The 2,323-nt window shown below is 40.9% G+C and overlaps 1 pseudogene; it reads left to right on the forward strand.

The window, feature by feature from the left end:
* Window positions 1–405: 405 nt before the first annotated feature.
* Window positions 406–1,367, forward strand: LOC102819314 (annotated as a pseudogene).
* The last annotated feature ends 956 nt before the right edge of the window (window positions 1,368–2,323 follow it).

The following is a 2,323-nucleotide window of genomic DNA, read 5'->3' on the forward strand; positions in this document are numbered from 1 at the left end:
TGTTCTTTGCCACTTCTTTCAATGCACTTTGGACTTCCTCTCTGAGTATCATTGGCTCTTGTTCATATGGTATCTCTTGAAATGGTTGAACATTTACCTAAGGACAAAGTTGAGAAGGGATGGGAAGGAGGTGGGTGGAATGGAAACAGAAACCACCTGGAGGAAGTGGGGTATCTCTTGTTATATGGAGGGAACTGCAATCATTGAGATGAAACAAAGTGTATGATTTGTTGAAGGTAAATCCAATGGTCTTCTCTATGAATATTCATTCAATTCACAATAAAAAGTCTCAAAAAAAACCCAAATCGGTGCCCACCTTCACTCCGGATTGTCCAGCACACAGCTTCACGTGGCCATGCTCCAACATTAAAGTGATCTTAACTCAGGACAAAGGTGTGGACTACAATGGCATCCATCTGGGTTGGGCATCGAGGAACAATTAAAGATTATCCAGGCTTCCACCCATCAGTGGATGCTGAAGGTGTTCACAAGGCAATCAGAGGAATTGGAACCGATGAGAAGATGCTCTTCAACATTCTGACAGAGAGGTCTAATGCACAGAGGCAACTGATCGTCAAGGAACATCAAGCAGCATATAGAAAGGAGTTGAAAGACGATTTGAAGGATGATCTCTCTGGCAACTTTAAGCATATAATGGTAGCCCTCGTAACTCCACCAGAAGCGTTTGATGCAAAACAGCTAAAGAAATCCATGAAGGGAACTAGAACAAATGAAATTTGTTCTGAAATTGACTGAAATTCTAACCACCAGGACAAGCAGGCCGATGAAGGAGATCTCTCAAACCTACTATACAGTATATTAGAAGAGTCTTGGCGATAACATTGGTTCAGAAACATCTGGTGACTTCCGGAAAGCTCTGTTGACTTTGGCTGATGGCAGAAGAGATGAGAGTCTGAAAGCGGATGAACATCTGGCTAAAAACGATGCCCAGCTTCTCTATAATGCTGGGGAGAAGAAATGGGCCTCAATTGAAGATAAATTCACCGAGATCCTGCGTTTAAGGAGCTTTCCTCAACTGAAACTAACATTTGATGAATATTGGAATATCAGCCAAAAGGACATTGAGGACAGCATAAAAGGAGAATTATCTGGGCATTTTGAAGACTTACTGCTGGCCATAGTTCACTGTGAAAGGACCATGCCTGCCTTTTTGGCTGAAAGACTGCATCAAGCTTGATGAATTGACTTTGAACAGAATAATGGTTTCCAGATCAGAAATGGACATTTTGGACATTCGAGCGGAGTTCAAAAAACATTATGGCTCTTCACTATATTCAGCAATTAAATCAGATACTTCTGGAGACTATGAAATCACACCCATAAAGGTCTGTGGAGGAGATGACTGAATCAGACAGAGAATCTCCAAAGGTCCCCTGCTCCCACATTGGAATTTTCCAGCAGCTATTCATACTTCTCTCTAGAAACATCAACAAGTATAAATAGTGTAAGCAACAAACTGTCTTCCTAACAGTCATTTCCACTGTATCGTAACAACAATAAAAAGTGAATATTTTAGAGCACCTCTTTTATAATATAGTTGGTTCTAAGTTAAATTTTAGAATACTGTTAAAGTTCTGCTAATACTATCCAAATTAGAGCTCTGTTCATGAAATGAGAATCTCTGTATGGTCCTAAAACATTAACTATAATAAAAACACAATAACATTAAAAATAATAATCATTGTCTTCCAATGGTATTTGCTGGGCCAGTTATATATTCCCAGCAAAGAAGTCAAATCCAAAGGTTATGGCGACTAATTTTTTTCATTCCAAAGGGTAATCTGGATGGGTTTTCTTGTAGGACACAAGACAATCATAGGAGTTTATTTGAAAGAAGTTTCGAGAAAACGCAAAACTGACAGCATTGGTGAGAAAGCATCAGGACATGTGAACTGAGGAGTCCTCTCCACCAGGACATGTATCCCTCATTCTTCAAAGGAAGCACGGGCTTCAGTGCGAGAATTTCATTGGGAAACCTTATCCTATCCATCCTACAGCCCTTCTTTCTGTTGTCCAAACTCCAACATTAAATGGAAGATGATTGGAAACCCTTGAGGATGCCCAAACTGCCTTTTTTGACATGGTATAAGTTGAAAAGCACAACATTCTTGAGAGAAGGGTTGTTGTTGTTGTTGTTAAGTGCCGAGTCGGTTCCGACCCTCAGCAACCCTGTATAGGGTTTTTGAGGAGCGTCTGGTAAGCTTGAACCGTTGACCCTGTGGTTCAAACCAACTTTGCAGTCCAGCGCATTAACCCACAGCACCACACCAGGACTCCAGGGAAGGGTTGTTGTTGTTAAGTG

Source organism: Chrysochloris asiatica, unplaced genomic scaffold (genome assembly GCF_000296735.1).
Source record: "Chrysochloris asiatica unplaced genomic scaffold, ChrAsi1.0 scaffold00184, whole genome shotgun sequence".
Classification (NCBI taxonomy): domain Eukaryota; kingdom Metazoa; phylum Chordata; class Mammalia; order Afrosoricida; family Chrysochloridae; genus Chrysochloris; species Chrysochloris asiatica.